The sequence below is a fragment of the Castor canadensis genome, chromosome 8, assembly GCF_047511655.1.
Source record: "Castor canadensis chromosome 8, mCasCan1.hap1v2, whole genome shotgun sequence".
In the NCBI taxonomy this organism is placed as follows: domain Eukaryota; kingdom Metazoa; phylum Chordata; class Mammalia; order Rodentia; family Castoridae; genus Castor; species Castor canadensis.
In genome coordinates, this window is record NC_133393.1 from 4,394,418 (window position 1) to 4,416,843 (window position 22,426).

Genomic DNA, 22,426 nt, shown 5'->3' on the forward strand with positions numbered 1-22,426 from the left:
CAGCACTGAGAGGAGGGAACAGATATTTTCACTGGGATTGAGGAAAATGATCTCTTCCAAGGAAGGTATATCTTCAGGAGGTGTCTGAATAGCCGTTTTAAAAATTAATCAGCTGGACATGATGTACTGTACCGAAATTTTGCTCACTGTCCTTATTTGAGTGAAAGAAAATGTGGAGATGGGCTTTATCTAGATATCAGGACCTTTTGTAGATTTGCCGTAACAAATTAATACAGACTTGAGGGGTTAAAACAACACAAGTTTATTCTCTGTCAGTTCCAGAGATGAGAAACAGAAAAGCACACTATTGACAGGTCATTCTCCTAGTGAAGAGTCTAAGGAAGAATTCTTAATTCGAATCTTCCTAGCTTCCAGTGGCTCACAGCAATCTTCATGTTCCTTGGCTTGTAGCTACAATATTCCAGTGTCTACACTTATGATCACATGGATTCATTCCCTGTGTATCTCTCTCTATCCTTTTCTCTTTTTATAAGAAAATCTCTAGTCACTGGATTTAGAAAAACTCACACCAACGTTCTTCATACTTTCCCATAAAATAGAAAGGAAAGAACATTTCCCAACACATTCTAAGAAGCCAGTGCCATCACCCTTATACCAAAAGCGGGAAGGACACAACAATTTCCTAGATAAACATAGACACAAAAATCCTCAAGGAAATACAGAATTTGAATTTAATAGCACATTTAAATGATCATATACCTTGATCAAGTTGGTTTCATTCCAGAGATCCAAAGATGGTTCAACATGCAAATCAATAAGTATAACATTGCAAGGTAAAAAAAAAGATTTTTTTATTGATCATCTCAATAGATACATAGAAAATTCAACATCCCTTCATCATGAAAGCCCTGAAGAAACTAGAAAGATTTCAACATAATAGAGGGTACATATTACAAATCTATACTTAGGATTATATGGAATGGGGAAAAGCTGAAAACATACCCTCTAAAATCAGAAACATGACAATCATATCCACTCTCTCCACTCTTATTAATATAGTGCTTAAGTTTTTAGCTAGAGCAATGGGACAAGGAAAAGAAATAAATGAGATATAAATAGGAATGGAAGACCTTGAATTATCTCTATGTGTGGACTATATGATCCTGTCTTAAAAATTTCCTAAATACCCCACAAGTGTACTCTTAGGTATGATAAACAGTTTCAGCATGGTTGTAGGATACAACATCAACATAAAGGGTTGAGTCGTTTTTCTATATGGCAATAATGAACCTGCTAAGAAAGAAATCAGGAAAGCAATTCAGTATGCAGTAGCCTCAAAAAATATATATACCTAGGAGTAAAGCTAACCAAGGAGATGAAAGACATTTATAATGAAAGCCCTAAAGCTTGAAGAAAGAAAATGAAGGATACACTAGGAGCTGTAACTGCCCCCATGCTCATAGATTAGCAGAACTGTTATTGTGCAAACGACTATATTACTGAAAGCAATATGCAGATTCAATGCAATCCCCACCTGATTCCAATGATATCCTTCACAGAAATGGGGAAAAAAAAAATCTCCTGTTCATGTGGAAACACAAAAGACCCTGAATAGATTAAGCAATGCCAACAAGAAAGAAAAAAGCAATGAACATATCACAATTCAGGTTTCAAATCATACTACAGAGCCGTAGTAACAAATCAGCACGGTACTGACACAAGCCAGCCATTTTTTTTTCTTTTATTATTGATATGTGCATACAAGGCTTGGTTCATTTCTCCCCCCTGCCCCCACCCCCTCCCTTACAACCCACTCCACCCCCTCCCTCTTCCCCCCACTCCCTCAATACCCAGCAGAAACTATTTTGCCCTTATTTCTAATTTTGTTGTAGAGAGAGTATAAGCAATAACAGGAAGGGACAAGGGTTTTTGCTGGTTGAGATAAGGATAGCTATACAAGGCATTGACTCACATTGATTTCCTGTGCGTGGGTGTTACCTTCTAGGTTAATTCTTTTTGATCTAACCTTTTCTCTAGTACCTGTTCCCCTTTTCCTATTGGCCTCTGTTGCATTTAAGGTATCTGCTTTAGTTTCTCTGCGTTAAGGGCAACAAATGCTAGCTAGTTTTTTTAGGTGTCTTACCTATCCTCACCCCTCCTTTGTGTGCTCTCGCTTTTATCATGTGCTCAAAGTCCAATTCCCTTGTTGTGTTTGCCCTTGATCTAATGTCTGCATATGAGTAAAAACATACAATTTTTGGTCTTTTGGGCCAGGCTAACCTCACTCAGAATGATGTTCTCCAATTCCATCCATTTACCAGCGAATGATAACATTTCGTTCTTCTTCATGGCTGCATAAAATTCCATTGTGTATAGATACCACATTTTCTTAATCCATTCGTCAGTGCTGGGGCATCTTGGCTGTTTCCATAACTTGGCTATTGTGAATAGTGCCGCAATAAACATGGGTGTGCAGGTGCCTCTGGAGTAACCTGTGTCACAGTCTTTGGGTATATCCCCAAGAGTGGTATTGCTGGATCAAATGGTAGATCGATGTCTAGCTTTTTAAGTAGCCTCCAAATTTTTTTCCAGAGTGGTTGTACTAGTCTATATCCCCACCAACAGTGTAAGAGGGTTCCTTTTTCCCCGCATCCTCGCCAACACCTGTTGTTGGTGGTGTTGCTGATGATGGCTATTCTAACAGGGGTGAGGTGGAATCTTAGCGTGGTTTTAATTTGCATTTCCTTTATTGCTAGAGATGGTGAGCATTTTTTCATGTGTTTTCTGGCCATTTGAATTTCTTCTTTTGAGAAAGTTCTGTTTAGTTCACTTGCCCATTTCTTTATTGGTTCATTAGTTTGGGGAGAATTTAGTTTTTTAAGTTCCCTATATATTCTGGTTATCAGTCCTTTGTCTGATGTATAGTTGGCAAATATTTTCTCCCACTCTGTGGGTGTTCTCTTCAGTTTAGAGACCATTTCTGACTTCAAGCTATATTACAAAGCAATAACAATAAAAACAGCATGGTACTGGCACAAAAACAGACATGAAGACCAGTGGAACAGAATAGAGGACCCAGATATAAAGCCACACAACTATAACCAACTTGTCTTTGACAAAGGAGCTAAAAATATATGATGGAGAAATAGCAGCCTCTTCAACAAAAACTGCTGGGAAAACTGGTTAGCAGTCTGCAAAAAACTGAAACTAGATCCATGTCTATCACCCTATACCAAGATTAACTCAAAATGGATCAAGGATCTTAATATCAGACCCCAAACTCTAAAGTTGATACAGGAAAGAGTAGGAGATACTCTGGAGTTAGTAGGTATAGGTAAGAACTTTCTCAATGAAACCCCAGCAGCACAGCAACTAAGAGATAGCATAGATAAATGGGACCTCATAAAGCTAAAAAGCTTCTGTTCATCACAAGCCAGCCATGTTGATGGATGAAATAGAAAAGAGGACACAGAAATAACTCCATGCACTATAGCTACCTGACTTCAACAGACGCATCAAAAACTTAGGTTTGAGAAAAGATTACCACAACATATGGTGCTGAGAAAAATGGATAGGCCCAAGGAAGAGACCGAAGTTAGAGTCCTATCTCTCGCTCTACAAAAATCAATTCAAAGTGGACTATACACTTTAACAAAGGCCTAAAGATTTGAAACAACCAGAGAAAATCATAGGAAAACACAGGAAGATATAAGCATAGGTAAAGACTCTGAATGGGACTCCAGTAGTACAGGAAATAAATAATCGATAAATGAGATTGCATCTGATTAAAAAGTTGCACAGCAAGGGAAACAATTCCTGGAGCAAAGAGCCAGCCTACAGGATAGGAAAAAATCTTTGTCAGGTATCCATGTGACAGGGGATTAATATCCATAATATATACAGAACTCAAAAAAATTAAACACTAGAACAACAAATAATTCAATCAGTAAGTGGACACATGAATTGAATAGACATTTCCCCAAAGAAGAATTATAGACATTTCTCAAAAAAGTACAAATGGCCAAGAAATACATGAAAAATTTTCTGCATCTTTAGGTATCATGAAAATGCAAATCAAACTATATTGAAATTCCATCTGACCACAATCAGAAGAATGACTGTCATCAAGTAAAGAAGCAATAATAAAGCTGGCAATGATTTTTGGAGAAAAGGGAGCCAATATACACTGCTAGAAGAATATAAATTCATCTACGCACTATGGAAGTCAGTTCAGAGGTCCATCAAAAAGCTAACAATAGAATTACCGTATGGTCTTGGTATACCACTCCTAGGTATATACTTAAAGGAATCTAAGTCAGCACACAATAGAAACAACTGAACAACCATGCTCATCACAGCACCATTCACAATAAGCAAGTTATTGAATCAGTGTAGGTGCCCATAAACTGATAAATGGATAAAGAAAGAATGGTGCATATATGCAATGGTATTTTGTTTAGTCATACAAACAAAATTATGCCACCCGAAGGAATATGGATAGAACCAGAGACCATTATGTTAAGGAAAATAAGCCAAATACAGAAAGACAAATATCACAGATTTTCTCACATATACAGCATCTAGATTTAAAAAGAAAACCATGAAAATAGGAGGACTACTGCTTGGGAAGAGAAAGGGACCCAGTGGGAGGAAGAGAGGGGACAAGAAAGGCCAATATAGTGGTGAGTATGGTCAAAGCACATTATATATGTATGAAAATGTCAATGAAATTCATTATAATATACAAAAAAGAATGCAATAGATAAAATTAATTTCAGATGCAAAAAAATTTTTTAAAGAACCATAAAATGGAAAATATGGTAGAATAATATCAGTAATTATCTGAAATAAAACTCCAAGTGTTTCAAGAAACCCTAGGACATGAAAAATTAAAGATGCAGGTAAAAACATGAAAAATGCCACCGAATTTAGAAGAATACAAATATGTATATATCATTAGTTTCATAGTTGCTGCAAAAATGGGAAATGATTAAGAGGAGGTATCAGTAAACATATGAAAAAATAAAGAAAAGAAAGTTTAAAAAAGGAAATAAGATATTAAGTTAGCAGAGAAAATAGGAGCAATTGAATTTTCCAATGAAAAGACAATAAAATAAAACGTGGCTTGAAACAGAAAAAGCAGCTGTGGGTGGCTTACAAAAGATAAACTGAAAATGAAATGAACCAGAAAACTTGCAACAAGAGGATAGAACTACGTCTACCACAAGTATATAAGGATTATGAAAATGCAAACCTTAGACATGGAGGCACGGTTGAGCTTAATGAAGCATTAAAAAGACAGAGGAACATTTAAAAATTAATAAAATGTTTAGTCCTCAATAAAATAAAGACTGATGGTAATATACACTTAAATACATAGAACTTGTATATGTAAAGGAAAACCTACTGTAAATACAAAGAAAACTGAATGAATTCCTAATCAGAGTGAGAGCTATTACCACTCTGTACTAGAAATTAATAATAATTGATAGTAATATACAACAACATAAAACACTCATCTAAATTGTAAATGAATTAAAACCACAGATGATGAATTACAAAAAAACTACAAATACATTATGGCCAAAAGAGTACTCATTAGAAAAACTGTAGTCTTCAGAAATTTCATTAGAGAGGGAATGGAGAGAATGAGGTAACTGTGATTTCAACATAATCCTCAGTGCAAAAAAATATAAGGTAAAGTAGCTTGAAAATAAAGTTGATTATAGCTTGCATCAGAACAGAGACCTGTCCTCATTTTTGTAGGTACCACCACTATGTCCAGCAATAATTACACATGAAAAACAGATGCAATTAATACTGAAACATATAGACATTAATAATTAGTGTTGTAAGTTACCTTAATAAATAGAAACAATCAAAAACCAATAAAATAACCTTCATGTCAAAAAAAGAATCCTGATATGAGCAATATAAATTAGAAAATAAAAAATGGATACAAGTACAATATTACAATAGATTTATAAATTTTAAGAAACTTTATGTAAAACATAAGAAGCATGCATAAGAAAATGATGTCTAGTACATTTAAGGACTGAAGGCATAGCTCAAGTAGTAAAGTGCTTGCCTAGTATGTGCAAGGTCTAGGGTTCAGTCAGCAGCATCATACATAACACACATGCACACACATGCACCCACACATAAAGCAGATGGGGGTACAGCTTTATGGTAGAGCACTTGCCTAGCATGTACAAAGCCCTGAGTTCTAATCCCAAACACTACAAAAAAGGCTAAATTCACATAATACATAAAAATAAATTCTAAGTGGTGACAGAAAACACTTGAAAATATAGGTATGGACAATTACTTTATGAATATTGCTCCAGTTGCCCCCAAATTACAGCATTCTTGACAAAGAAAATTGCATCCAATTAACGAGCTTCTGCACAGCAAAGGAAACAATTACCAGAATGACGAGACAGCCCAGAAATTGGGGGAAAATCTTTGCAAACTACTCATCAGACAAAGGATTAGCATCCAGAATATATAAAGACCAAAAGAACAAATAAACCAGTGAATTGAACAGACAGTTCTCAAAAGTCATAGAAATGGCAAATAAATGAAAAAACATTTAATGTCACTGAAGTTCTATCCCACCCCAGTCAGAATGGCTATTATCAACAAAACAAATAGTGAATGCTGGTGAGGATGTGGGAAAAAGGAGTCCTATGCACTGATGGTGGAAATGTGTACCAACAAGTAATGAATGGATAAAGAAAATGTGGTATGTATACACAATGGAGTATTATTTAGCCATAGAGAAGAATGAAATTTTACCACTTGCAAGAAAACGGATGGAACTGGAGATCAGAATGTTGAATGAGATAAAGCAATGAGAAAGAGAAACATCACATTTTTGCTCATCCATAACAAAAATATAATCTAGAACTAAAAATAATAAAAATATAACATTATTGTAAAAGGACTGTTTGGGCAGAGCCAGCAGGGGCATGGAGAAAGAATAGAGGGTGATGGGAAGTGAATGTGATCAAAACCCATGTACGTTTGTATGAGGTTAGTATAACGGAACCCACTAAGGACTGTTGAAAGACAGGAGAGAGAAGAGCTAAGCAAGAATGCTATAGGAATGAGTTTGATCAGAGGATGTTAAATGCATCCATGTAAATATTAGTCAAACCCCTTTGAAAAACTAATTTACAGTAGTAAAGTGTCAAGTACGCTTAAAGCATTTTGTGGAAAATCTGTAGCAGAACCATTAGAAGAACTCGCAAATCTTATTCTAAAGATTCTTGCCCATTGAACAAGTCACAAAGAAGAGTGAAAAACAACAGTACACTTCCTCACATCAACCGGAATGCCTAAAACTGACAAAACCAAGTGTTGGTGTAGACGGGAAGTAATTGGAATGTTCACACATTACTGCAGGGAGTTAGGTTGTTTACAACCAGTTTAAAAACTGTTTGGTAGCATGTAAATAAAGCGAAGCATGCAATTAAAGAATTCTATTTCTAGAGATGTACCCAAGGTAAATGAGCACATATGTTCATAAAAGATCTACAAATGTATTCAAGAAAATATTCATAACATTGAAAACTGGTAATAGCCATATAGAGAGAAATGAGTAAAATATTCACACAATTGAAAATGACAGAACAATTGTTTTTTAAAAAAAGAATGAGCTATTGTTGCATGTGACAACATAGAACCTCACAAACATAATTTTAAACAAAAGTAGTCAGACAGAAGACCACTTATGTGCGGTTTAAATGCAAGCAAAACGAATCTGTGATGATAGGAGTTGATTAATTGGGAAGATGAAAGATAGCATGTTCTGTCTATAGAGTTCTATATCAATCTGCTTTTACAATTCATTGATTATAGACCTAAGAGTTATGCACAATAGTAGAGATATGACACATTTCAATAAGTATACACATATACATCTATATATAAATTGATGATCAACAGAGTGTGTCAATTTAAACTTTCTTCTTACTGTATCTGTACTAAGTTTACATCTTCACAAGCAATTTCTACTTAGAGTTTACAAATACTGCAGTACTCTTCTTTCTTCTCAATACAGTAGAAAAAACACTCCTTTTAATTGCCTGCCATTCTGCATAGCATGTTACCCAATTCCGTGTTCTCTGGGAACTGCTTTCAAATTCTAAATAGCCTAAGGAGCACTTAGAGTTTTAAATAATCTGAATACATTTGCCAAAACCAAGGCATTATTTTGAGAGAAAAAAATCCATTTGAATGATCAAGCAATTCTGTCCCAACCATGGAATCTGATGTAAATACAATCAAATTCATAGAAAAGCAACATGCTAGAGAGAAAACAAACCTAATAATATCTCTTCACTTCTTCTACCTGTGTCAGATTAAAGTGTTCTCTGATGCCCCCAGATGTTGGCATAGCCTTTTGTCATAAGTGACAGTGTTAGGTGCCTTTTGCCTCCATTTAACTGAAGACAAATACACCAAAAACCAGAAATATACTCATGTCATTCACAAAGGTTATCAAAACTACAGTTCTCCCGAATAGGCCAAATTAAAATCCAAATTTCAGGTTAAAAATACTTACTTATTCTGCTTTGGCCAGTATAAAAAAATCACCATAGATTGGGTGGCCTACTACCAGAATGGTGGTTCTCTGCCTTCTTGCTGTGTGCTCACGTGGTCTTTCCTGAGAGTCTGTCTCTGTCTCTCTGTCTCTCCCTCCAGAAGCCAACAGTCCAATCAAATTACAGGTCCATCCTTTGACCTTATTTAATATTAATTACTGCCCAAAAGCCCTGTCTACAAATACAGACATATTAAAGGGTAAAGCTTCAACACATGAATTTTGAGAGGACATTTTTTAACCCACACCAACAGTGCAGTAATTAAAGTGAACGCTGTGGCCTGAATATCCCAGGTCAGGTCTCCAAGCCACCGTCTCCTAATTGTACAACCCTAAACTCTTTGATACAGTTCTCTCCATAGTAAAATGGGATAATAACCAAGTTCAGAGAGTTATTGTGCTAATAAATAAATACACATGGCACTTGGAACACTGCATAGCACCTGGTAATTTGACAATAAATATTAGCTGTTATTATTGTTATTAGAGTGTCTATTATATAGGATATTTTAAAAACAGATTGTAGTACTCAACTAGGTTTTATTGTACTGCTGAGAGAATTTGTTTGAAAATATTACCTTGTAGAAACACAGTGAACTTAACACAGCGATGGTTCTTTTTATGTCAGATCCACGGCATCTGGATATTTGTTTTAAATTCCTTTTAAAAACATATTTCTATTGAAAATTTTATGATGTGTTTATTTATTTTTTTCCTTTATTGTTGTGATGGATAGGGTAGGTTGTGGCATTTATACAGGTTCTTACAACATATTAAATATATTATACATTATTCCATTCTTCCTCCCCTTTCCCTCTCCCCCAATTCCTGGAATAGTTTTAACAGGTATCATTTTTGTATTTACACACATGTGTACACATTTTTTGGTACCTGGATTTCACCTAAGACCTATTGAAACACCTCTCTGGAATAAACCCAGGTAATTATTTTATCACACACCAATATTTGAGAGCCATTGCAAAAATGTAAGACAGTCTTGTGAAGAAGGCAACCTTCACAGAGAGGAACTCTGGTGAAAACCTGGCATGGAATGTTTACTTAGCCATTTGATTTATATGTTAAGCTATGATGAATTCTGACAAATGATAAATGATGAGTAATAAGAGAAGCACAGGAGTCTATAGGCAATAGAATAAGGTGGGTTTGCTTAGCATAAAGGCTCTTGGTTTTGTTTGCCACAATTTGCAAGTTAAATCTCCTTCAGAAATGACAGTGTACATTCTGTTATTTCCCTCAAATTGTCAGGACATTTTTTTTGAGTAAAAGTGTCCGTGTTACATGAGAAGTTGTACCTCTACTGGATTTACACAAGCCATTTGTTTGTAGGCTAGTCTCATTTAAGGGCACCTGCACTGGAAAACACAGTTGTGCAAAGTACTTGCCATAGAACTAGAAACCACTTCTGCACGATCATGCTGTACTTCTATATCTGGCTTTGTAAAGGTGTGGGCTCATGTCGTTTTTCTCTGGGGTGTTGATATTGATTGAACGGAAGCACTAAAAAAGAACTATCCTACTAGAGTCTGAGTTATCATCCATAGCCACGTCTCCAAGGTATTAAAACTGAAATTTAAAAAAGTCAAGGCCATGAGTCTATTTCATAGATGAGATGAAATGGGTCAAAGATTTTAGAGGCCTCTGGCTTGCCACAATTGGGCATAAAAAAAAAAGAGAGGTGTTTATTGTTCATGTGAGTCCTATATCAAGTTATTCATCAGAAAGTCTTCACCCGGCTAGCAGTTTCACTGGTATCTCACCTGATGTACTGCAGAAAACATGCATCATTAATTCAACTTCAGGATTTATTTGTTTATTGTTCATATCTACCATAGATCCATGGTAGCAAAAGAACATTCTTTCATAAACTACAGATGGAACTGCATGAGTTGAGTGAACATAAAGGGGAATAGGAAAAGTCATGGGGATAAAAGAAAGGGGAATGAGTGGAAATCCTAAACTAATATTCCAAAATCCAGGAACATGAGATATTTCATGAACACATCATGGCATATTCTTGCTGTAAACTAAAGAAGCTAAAAGTTTATAGTTTCCACCTCCCACTCAGGTTGTGTAAAGAGAAGCAGAGTAGAAAAAAATAATAAAAATAATAATAAAAATAACTTGATACTTAATTTAATATGCAGAAGACTGCAATGAACACTTTTTATGCTCAAATTGCCTCCCTCCACTGCTGTCTGAAAGATGACCTAGTACTGCAAAAAGTACCACATTTAGTGGTCTATGTGTTTGAGTTACTATTGTATTTTTACAATACATTTAGTGATTTCTTTACGACGAACTCTTCATCTGTATGGGTAATGAGGAATTCCACGAGTGTGTAATTAGAATTTTATTGCAAGTGGAACTGAGGTTAGTGGTTCATTGAAAGAACATGAAGTTACTACCTAATGAAAATGTATTGTAGCTTTAAACACATGTACCTTATATAAAAGTTCTTGTAGCAGAATTTTGGAGTTATTTTGGTATATTTGCTTACGAAAATAAGTATGGAGGTTCATCAGAAAACTAAAAATAGAGTCACCTTATGAGTCTTCTATACCTACGCTTGGGCATATATCCAAAGGAGTGTAAATCAACATACAAGAGACACCTGCGATCCATGACAATCACAGCACTATTCATAATAGCTAAGGTGTAGAATCAGCCTAGGTGCCCAACAAACAATGAATGGATAAAGAAAATAAGGTGTACACACACAATGGAGTGATACTTAGTTCTAAAGAAGAGTGAAATTATGTCATTTGCAGGAAAACGGATGGCACAGGACATCATCATGTTGAATGTGATAAGTCAAACTCAGAAAGCTAAATCTCATGTCTTCACTCTTCACTCACATGTAGAAATCTAGAATGATGGTGGTGATAAGACAATGGGACAAGAGTGTAAAAGGGAAATTGTCAGGAGGGTCAGCAAAAGGGGGCAGAGGGAAAGGAGAGGGGACTGGGAGAGAATGAAGAGAATTGAAGTACATTACACACACACACACACACACACACACACACACACACACACAAAATAATGAAACCCATGAAATGCTTTTTGAAAAAGAGTGGGAGGAGGGTAGGAAGTTAAGGGAATATAATAGGGGGAGTGAACTACTTATTCAAAGTACACTGTATACAACTATAGAACGATCACAAGGAAACCCCTTCATAATATTAATGTATGTATGAATTTTTTAAAAATGTAAACGTAGCTGGGCACTGGCAGCTCATGCCTGTAATCCTAGTTACTCAGGAGGCAGAGATCAGGAGGATTGTGGTTCACAGCCAGCCTGGGCAAATACTTCACAAGACCCTATCTTGAAAAAACCCTTCACGAATAAAGGGCTGGTGGAGTAGCTCAAGGTGTAAGCCCTGAGTTCAAACCCCAGTACCACACACAAAAAAGTAAACATACAAAAATAAATAAATAAAAAAGTGAAGAATTTTATTGCAAGTGGAACTGAGATTAGTAGTTTATTAATAGTCCACTAACTTAGTAGTTAATGACAAATAGATTAGAGCTTTAAACACACGTACATCATATGAAAGCCCTTGCACCAGAATTTTGGAGTGATTTTGGCATGCCAGTGTCTTACCACCCTCAACATCCTACTTCAAAAATCTAGTCCTTGAACACTAGTTTGACTTCTTAAGTAAAATTCACTAACCATAATTGTCACATCTAAATCAAAATGGTTTGCTTTAATTAACAGCTTAACACAGAAACATTATATAGATATTAACTCACAAAAAAGCAATTTACAGTTGAAATACTATTGCTCACAGCCTATCAGTTTATAACAGACCATTTAATTTCAATTACTAAGACTTTCAGAAATATGCTGAAGGACATAAAGATAGGTCTTTCAAATTTTAAATACAAAGGAAGCTTAAAGGTCAAGGACCATCCCATATGATACCCAAAGCTCCTTTTGAACTATATCCTATTTAAAAATATTTCTGCTATTTTACTTCTTCATTCTTAAAGAAACCACTCTACCTCTTAACCTTGTAGAGTCTGCCACACACATTTCTGTATTGACAAATTAAATTTCTATCTTATTATATAAAATGTCTAAGCAAAACATGAATTAATTTCATGAAAATTTTCAAAATAAGATTCTATATATAGAAATAAAAAGCATTGTAAGCAAAACAAGTTCTAAAAATGATATTTAATTAGCAATGGGAAATTTGCAACAGAGTCTGTCTTAAGTAACAATAATTTGCCATCAGTAAGACCTTGATATATCACTTCAATCAAGATTTTAGATTTGTCTCTTACCCCTAAAAATATTTCCCTTATAGTGTTTACTACTTGATATACTATTTAAAACTATGTCTTATATACTTATTATTGTATGTTTAATATTACTGCTGATGTGGACCCATGAGTCCTTGATTGATTTTTTGAGAAATGATAGCAAAGTAATTATCCACGCAGGTGTTCATTTAGGCTGCGTGGGGCTGAATGTTCACGATGATGTAGCCAAAAGAGGATGCAAGTTATTTCTGTAGCTTTTCTGTAAAATGGGGGCGTACTAGTTATCTATTGCCATTGAACAAGTAATCACAACCTACAAGGTCAGTAGTCTGACCTAGGTCTTCTGCCCATGTTCCACTGGACTAATATCAAGGGATAGCCAGGATCCTTCTTTTCAGGACTCAAAGTCCTTCTTGCAGCAGTTTCCCTGTAGAATTTGGTTTGGGGAGGTGGTAGGACTGAAACCTTTAGCTCCTAGAGGCTGCCCTTCTCTACGGGCAATATGCAATGGCTGTTTGCTTCAAGGCCAGCGGGAGCATGTCTCTCCAGTTCTAGTCTCTTTTCTTGTGGGCAAGTTTGGCTATCTTTTAAAGGGTTCACCTAAAAAGATCAGAACTGCCCAGGATATTCTCCTAGTTGGTTAAGAGTCAACTGATTAGGGACCTATACTGAATCCTGAAATTACTTCATCTTTGCTATATGGGTTAGAAGTTAAGTCTTAGGTTTTTACCTATACCTAATGAGATAGGATTATACCAAGGCATAGACTCAGACAGTTGGGATCACAGGAGACATTTTATCATTCTTCCCAATACATTGGGATAGTAACTATATATAGTTCTTTGGGTGATTTTTCAAAGTTTATTTGTATAAAGTACTTAGAATACTACAGGATGCATAATAAATATGACTTACTACCTTTTTTAGTTTGATAGTCATTTTTTTCAAAGTTTTGATTGATTAAAATGTTGGTGGTGTTAGAGAAAGTTGACATGAAATTGGTAAGCTGGAAGGAAGCCTAATGGTGTTTGTGGTACTCCATTTATATCTTGATGGTATGTGTTCTGTTGGTTTGCATGTGGAAGTAGTGGATCCAAATATCAAATTTCCATAGAGCTATTTCAATTTCCTATAATGTCGCATGCTGTATCATATTTCAAACATTATATTTTTCCTTCTGTATATTGAGATATTATATGAAATTTGAGGAATGAGGTAGGTTGAATGTAGGCTTTTCTATATCCTCCACATCTATATTCCCCTCATTGTTTTTATGCAAAATATTATCTGATCCTATGAATAGAAAAGTGTTTTATTAACCACAGAGCGCATACTAACAAAACAAAAACATTTCTGATTATCTTGCTGCTTCCTCTGTCCTTACATTCCCCAGAAAAATCTTTTTGTTATCTGCAGAAATGCTTCATTTAGCCAGAATAGAATAAACAAGCTACATTGGTGTTTTTTGTTTTCAAAACCAGAAAGGCTCTTTAGCCTCACTTCAGGCCTAGACTGGGGTGAGATGAAGGGAGAGTGAGAGGGAGGGTGACATCTTGGTGTTAATTAATTAAGTGTAAATAATTTTTAATTTCCCTAAAAACAATGCGATTACTTTTTTCCCTCCACTTTACCCATATTTCTATTTTAGTCCCTAGAGGACTCACAGAAAATGTGAGACAGACCAAAACATAATCCCTGTTTTTTTTTAATAACAGTTATTCAAGCAATTTTGCAACTTTTTCTCATTAATTCTCAGAAAAATACAGTAAGGTTTCTCTCTCTCTCTCTCTTGAACCCAGGTCTTGAGCTTGCTAAACAAGTGCTCTATCACTGAGTTATATCTCCAGTCCTCCCAACATAATTCTTAAAAAAAACAAACAACAACAAAACCCCACAACGTAAAAAGAGCAAATGGTTGTCCTAAGAACCTTGCATTATTTTTTCATTCACAGCTGAATATTTTTATATTTTATCCATCTTTTTTGACCATTAAAATTTGATTTATTTTTACATTGTAAAATGTTCAATAATTCTAAAATGTAATTGTAAAAAAGATATGTTTATGCATTTTGATAAGTCACTGACATTTTAGCTCAGTTTATAAAATGTTTTATAATAACTTCAAGGCAATTCTCACTTAACTATACAGCCCTAGGACAATTACTGTACTCTTCCTTTTGGCATATAACCAACTTCTTACTCCCCATTCCTCTTTCTCACAAGGTTCCTTTCCTGTGATTACTTGAATAATAACTGAATTTGTTCTCATATTCTGAAAAAGCAGTTCATTAATTTCAGATTCCAGTAAAAACAGGCAAATATGTTGACTGAAGTAAAAAAAGAAACTTTAGTGATGGCTTGTCACTTTTTTTAAAATAACTTTTGTGGATTTCTTAAATCTTATCTGTTTTTTAATCATTCAGACTTTTCATGACAGTATCTATTTGAGATTTTGATTCAAAATTTATGATTTTGATTTCTTGAACACAAAATTTCAGTAACATTTTCCTGATTTTTTTCGGGATGTAGGAAAAATAGTAAACAAAGCATTAGTTTATACAAACACGCACACTCGTATATATCCATAATCACCTGTGTTCATACATATATGAGAGTGTGTGTGTGACCAAATGTGATATATTCTCAGGTTTCTTGATAGCATTGGATCCCATAGTTAAAACTGCACCTATTCTCTTATCTGTAAAATTGCATATTGAGTCTCAGTTTTTTAGTTTAAAATGTTAGTACGTTGAAAAGTAGGTCCAAGGTTAACAACTGCGAATCCTACTAGCTTCCCTGAAATACATAGAAACTTCACACACACACACACACACACACACTTTGAAAGCAGACCCCAGTATAAAGGGGGGCAAATCTGACCTTCATTCAGCCACAGAATCATGGCAACCTTCCTCTAATCTGAAGAAAATCAATTGAAGTGGATTATGAAGCCCAGTAAGTAGAACCTGCAATATCATGCAGTAAATATATAATTGCTTTAAAAAATTTGAAGGAACTTGTCTCTTTCTGCTGCTCTTTGGAGCTCTGATTTGAACACGCCAGGAAGAGGTAATCACCATCTCACTTTGGGCACTTTTGTGGACTCTTCCCTTTTTTTTTTTTTTTGCCTCTATCAATCTCTTCCCAAACCATTGGCAGAAAACGAATTCTTTAGAAAAAATAACAACAAAACAATTTGGCTGGACTTGGTGGGATGCAGACTGGAATTGGTACATTACTTAGTGGGAATTACAGTTCCTGTACTGCAAGGTCAGTTTGGCAGAAAGAGGAACAGTTCCTCAATGTGGGACATTCTGAGAACTGAAGTTACTCATTTATGTCTTTCCTTTATCTTAGTGTTTCATGATTTCAGGAAATAAGGAAAGTGAAGGTTCAATTTAATCCAACACAGATATCAAAGGAGAATGGCTGAGTCAGTATTTTCCCAAGCACTTTTATTCTAAAGAACTTCCTAGATATTAAATAATGCATACAATAAACAAAAATACAACACACTGTGATCAACTGACTGAAGAAAATGAAACCAACTTTAAAAGACAATTTTCTTGACAAAATTTCCCAGAATTTCTACTATTCTAACATTGCAACAGGATGATGGGGGAGAAAACTGCAAAGTTTGCATCTTTTACCCAAAACTTTGCTATATGTCAAACCACACTCCCTGCCCGAGAACTGTGGGATTGGTATTACCAAAGGAAGATACAATTAGTAAAAACTGTGTATGTCAACCTATCCTTAATCTTTAAAGCTATGAGACCTTACAAGTTTTTAAAATACAGATTTCTTTCAAGGATGAATGGAACTGACATAGCTTTGGTAAATGACATAGGCTTCAGAATAAGCCACTCTTTTTCATGGCCTGAATAGTATCTCTCACAACCATCCCTTTCCCCCTCACAAATCAGCCAACCCTTGTCAACCCAGGCCAACCCTAATCAATCCTCTCTATCCCCTGATCCAAATTTGAGAGGAACTTTTGAGTATAGCATAACTAATTAGCATCCCTCCATGTGGGGGTGAGTAATAGCACTTTCCTGGTTCTTAGTTCTTTGATATCTGAGTTGGGTCACCTTTGGCACAAGGGCCTATCAATGGTTCTGTTAGAGTTACGTTTGTATTATTATGTTGTCCTCACATAAGGGTTTTCAGAAAAGAAAATTGAGCATGACCAAAACTATGACTGATAAGTCAATATCTATGTAATAAAATTTCAGAATGAAGGTGAAAAAATATCAATCTGGAAATATAGACAAGAAGCAAACCTCTAAAAACGAGCTTCTGAAATAAGTACAAGTGTAGAAAGTATTTGGCTAGCTCAATGGGATTTCAGAAAATATAACCTGTGAAAAAGATCCAAAATGTTCAAAGAGTAAACTTTGAAATGAAGCAAAAAGCAGGATGAGATTGTGTGTGGAAGTAAAAACATAATAACAGAATCAAAATATGCATCGCAGGGAATAAAAAGCTATAGTAATTGAAATATTTGTTGTGAAAGTCAAATTACAAGGTGATGAAAACAGAAAAAGATGACATTAGTATAAAGTAGAAAACCAAGTTCTGTCAACCCTACTCTGCTCTCTGGGGTTCTGTGACCTTCCCAGAATCAACTCTGCATTCAGTCTTAACATAAATGTCTTCTGAGACATGTGCAAGTCGTTTTTTATCTCATACACTATGTGTTCCTACTAAGAGCATTTCTCTATTAATAGTGACACGTCATTCCAATTGCTCCTTCCAAACCATTTTTGAACCTTTTTTCTCTCACAATTCTCTAACTCTAAGAAAGTCATGCTCTGAGACTCCATCATTTGCTTCACTTATGGAAATGTCATCTATGTATTTGTTGCACAAGGTACGATGTGTTCTGTTCCTCTCCACCAAGACTTCCACAATTATTCCTGATAGTACCTACACCCATTTTGATAACTACTTCTGTCCTTTAAGAGTCCAAGCTCCAGAAATCATTTATTTTAGGACTAGGCATGGTGGTATACACTTGTAATGCAAGCTGTTTATGGGGCAGAAGCTGGAGGATCATAGTTCAAGGCCAACTTGGCAAAAATTATCAAGACTCTCTCACATACAAACTAAGGTGCTGGGCAAGTGACTCATGCCTATAATCCTAGAACATAAGGATCATGGTTCAAGCTCAGCCCAGGCAATTGTTAGTGAGACCCTATCTCAAAAGCAAGCCAAATATGGTGACACAGATCTGAAATACCAGATACTTGGGACACAGATATAGGAAGATCACAGTTCAAGGCCAGCCAGGGCAAAGTTAGTGCAAGGCCCTATCTGCATACAACCTAAAAGAAGGATGGGGGTGTGTGGCTTAATTTGTATCAAACAGGAAGTCCTGAGTTGAATCCTCAGTACTACAAAAAAACCCCAAAAACCTTAGTTCTTTTATCCAATAGAGAGCAGGCAACACATGGGTAAATGCTTGACTATCACAGCAAGAATTACTGTACCTTCAAAGTCACAGAATCAAGTACTGCTTTTTCTGATGAACGTCTTTGATTCTTCTAGTTCACCAAACTTAGACTCCCTATACCATCAATTCTTCAAGGGCCCCAGGAGTTCCAATTCACCAACCAAATGGCATTTTTCAATATTAGCCATGGTTTTCCTCTCATCTCATTCATTACTCTGCTTCATGTCCTGCACAGATTCCAGAACTCTTGCTTCTCCACTCACCTAAACTTTTCCTTCCTCTAGTTTTTACTACCCAACCATTTTTACCAATAAACCACCAAGAAGCAATTAATTTTTTTTCTTGAGCTCTCACAATCCATCAGCAAATCTTTTCATTTCTACCATCAAAGATGCCCCACCATTACCCTGGTTCAAACCCCCCTTATCTCTCCCCTGAAGCTCTCACTACAAGGGGTCCCTAGCTGGATTTCACGCTTCTACCCTTGCCTCTTTATGATCATTTGTGACATAACAAGAAAAACATTTTGAAAATGTAGACCAAATCATACCTTTCTACTTTGTAAAATATTTCAGTTTTAACTCTTTGACCTCAACTTCTACCACTTTGTGCCTCATTCACTATGCTGTAGACATTCTTGATTTTATTTCAACAGTCCATAGTTCTCAGGTGTCTATTCAATGTTACCTTCTCTAAAACACACTTTCTTGTTATTATTTAAAATTGACCACCTCCCCTTCTTCTCCCACCAGCACTTTCTGTCAACCTACTTTGTGGGTTTTTCCCCACCTGTTTATTGCCCACCTCGCCCTGATCAACTGGAAGATTCCCGAAACCAGGGATTTTCTGTCTTGCATTACTGTGGCATCTATCTCCAACAGCCCCAACAGGGCCTGCTGTGGAGTGACAAGTACTCAGTGAGAGACCAGGAAAATTAGGATAGAAAATGTAGGTAAATAGTCAGCTGATGATAACATTCCAGAATTGAAAAATAATCTGAGTATGTAGTGTGAGGTGTACTGAGAAAAACCTTTCATGTAGTCAGAACAGTTTTTAAAAGGTTGCCAACAAAGGATAAAGACACTCAGTCTTCTCACGTGTGGCATCCAGAGCCTCGCAACACAACAGGGGGACTCTGGGAAGGCAGAGCTGCTATTTCAATGCATATGCAGTAGCTTAAATTTCGTTTATGCAACAACTTTACTAAAAGACACTCTCAGAGAAGTAATTACTCAGGAAAACTTTAAATGAAAAGTAAGAATGATAAAGGGGATAAGTATAAAGGTAAGAATACTTAAAAAAAATTTTTTTAACTTCAGAAGCCCAGTTGAATTACCCATTTTTAGGTACATTCCACAGTCACAAACTGGCCCAGAATGCTTATATCAGCAAACTATCTTTTCCTACAATCTCTTTTGCAAACTAGGAATTAAGTTTCTCATTATACATACTTCTATATCTCAAATGAAATATCTTACCAACCATAATAGTAAATTAAAACAATAATTATCTCTATTTAGTTCTAAACTTGAACTACTCTTACTATTGCACCACTGAGCTGAGAAGTAACATCTTTCTCTCTCTCTCTCTCACACACACATACACACACACAAAAAGAGATTCATAGAGCTCTGTAATAGCAATTTTCATTACATAAAAACTTAAGTAATAATTTTCATTATCTTTGAATGACCTCAAACACTGTGTTATTTTCCTTTTAACTGGACCAATAAGACCAATAAGTCACTCTGGCAGATGCTATCTGTCACTTTGCTATGTCATTGACTATGAATGCTCTTTCATTAACAATTCTGAAAGGAATATGATTTCAGCTCTGTTAAAGATATGCAAAGACAGAGAGACTGCAAGAAAATTTGCCAAAATATTAGTGTTATCACTGAATGATTATTCATGCTCTTCCTCTTTAGAATTTTCTGAATTTTTGTACTGTTCTGTGATTATCAGTGCCTTTATGGTCAATCAGGAGGCATTATAAGTGGCATAATTTTATATATACTAGTCAGTCATACTTAGGAACAAAAATGCATATCAAGACACTTGATAGCAAAGCATCAAAATGTTAATGGTAATCCTCTCTGGTTAAGAGTTGGTTTTTAGGGAGGGGGCGGAGTGGGTGGTAAGGGAGGGGGTGGGGGCAGGGGGGAGAAATGAACCAAGCCTTGTATGCACATATGAATAATAAAAGAAAAATGAAAAAAAAAAGAGTTGGTTTTTGTTTCCTTCCTTTTTTACTCTTTCTTCTTTTACATTTTCCTTAATGAATATGTGTTTACAAAAGGAATGATTAAGCCCTCATTTTAAAATCTAGGTACCTCAGGAAGAGTTAACATATCAATCTTCAATCAGCTGTTTTGTATCTCACTGTGAATGAAGAAACTGAGGGTGGGATTCATAAGAATGGAGATGGAGAGCTAGAAGAGGAAGATGAAGTGATGGAAAGGCAGTGAACCACAGGGAGTTTCTACAAAGGAAGGATAGGGAAAGAATATAATAAATAGTTTCATATTTACCATAAAACTACTCTCCAGAGACACTGTTCTTTATATACTTTTGAACCCAATGGAAATTTATACCTACTATTCAATTTTGCTTAAGACTGACTTGATTTTGCTTAAGTTAAAATGGCATGAGCTGAACCACTGAACGACTGATATTTTTGACAAGGAAGCAGATTTCACACCTACTCGTAGACACTGGTGAGAGTGGACGTAGATCACTGAAAATAAGCACATGATGAAGGAAAGCACGCACATTGAAAAATGCTATGAAGGAAACAGAACAAGTTAATATAAGCAAATAGGGGGAATCAGAATTTGATAGAAACCTAAGAGCCCTACCTGTAACACCTGAACTAAATGTTTAGATATTGATTTGCTGAGGATTTGTCAGGTCTAATGCACGATGCTAGATGAGATGAGGGATAAGGTTGCACATGAGCCAGTGATCTGGATTCTTGGAGTACCTAGTTCATACTGCTGTGTTCTTAGTGTGGTCTGCGGACCAGCGGTATCAGAGTCAACTGGTACATATGAAATGCAAATTTCAGGTTTTACCCTACAACTACAGCCTCAGATACTCCCGAATGTCCCAGCAGCCTGCATTTTAACAGCATTCCAGGTGATTCTAGGGCACAGAAACATTTGAGAACTGTTGCCTTATTCTCTACTCATCTGAGTCTGTTCATTCATTTGAACCAATGTTCTCTTACGATTTAAGTATGATCCCTTCTTCTCCCTCCTGATCTAACACTTCAGAAAGTCATGGATCTGCACATTGGCTCAAATAGTCTAAAAAATATAGTTTTTCTTTGAATCTATAAGGGAAAGCACACATTTCACAAATAAGTCTGCAAAGTGAGTGATTACCATGCTGCAAGGGCCATGCGGGAGAGGCAAACAACCCCACGTAGTCTCATCACATTGACTGCTCAAAGAAAAAAAAAATTGCTTTTTTAAAGTAAAAGCTCCAAACTGAAAGAATGACTCTTTCTGTTCTTCAGAAAAAGCATAGCTCTTTACATGATGTAGGTGAATTGATCTCAAAACAAATAGCTATTCTTGTAGTTTTTGTTAAAAAACTATGACAGAATATAATTTTTATGACAAGTAAACATATTAGAAAAATCATTAAAGCATTGGTACAGCAAACTCCAATATTCAATATATACTATATAGCTTATACTTCTTCTAAAGAAACATCTACATTTTTGATACTGGCAATGACCAGTCCCTGTGTGAAGCTGTTTCTTTCTCCTGTTGTAGAAATTGTCTTTACAACCATTAGCTGTCAGTTCTCCATATGAAAATGTAGGTACCATGCTCTGTGCTCCTCTTAGCTGATATGTTTTCTTGTGTTAAGGAGAAAGAGAAAGAGGGAGGAAGGAAACAAATGTCATCTCTTCAAGTACAGGATCTAATAAAATTACCTTATTTCAAAGCAAAATAAAATTCAAATTAAACGTGCTTCTCAGTGAAGAACATAAATGTCAGAATTTTGTTTTAAGTTTTTAGATTAAAAAATGTTTAAACTAAAAACTACAAACCACACAACTCTAAGAAATTTTAGAGTTACCTGTAACTACTTTTGCTAAA